The sequence below is a fragment of the Lycium ferocissimum genome, chromosome 8 (genome assembly GCF_029784015.1).
Source record: "Lycium ferocissimum isolate CSIRO_LF1 chromosome 8, AGI_CSIRO_Lferr_CH_V1, whole genome shotgun sequence".
NCBI lineage: Eukaryota > Viridiplantae > Streptophyta > Magnoliopsida > Solanales > Solanaceae > Lycium > Lycium ferocissimum.
In genome coordinates, this window is record NC_081349.1 from 14,282,616 (window position 1) to 14,283,001 (window position 386).

Here is a 386-nt window from a genome sequence, read left to right on the forward strand (position 1 = left end):
TAGGGATCGTTCTCAAACCTCCCTCAAGTGACATAATAAGACAATCTATTAGGTCCGATTTAACTCAAAGAAACCGGTTGAGGCTATGATTGGGTTTGGGCTGGGTAAAAGCCGGGGGCCAAAAATCTGGCCCCCCATTCTCTCCCGGGGAGTCAACAACGAACGAAACCTTAAATCAAAGGGTGATCGAATCGGGGAATTTGGAAAAAAATTTCGGGGTTTTCCTTGGGGTTTAAGGAGGGACGTTGGAACCGTACCCGGGGGTGAAAAAAGAGGCGGAGCCGGGAAACCGGATCTTGGGGAACGGGTGGATTCTCGGGGGCCCTGGGCCCCTTGAAAATCCCATGAGCCGGCCACGCCGAAATCTCGACCGCCTCGGGATTGAG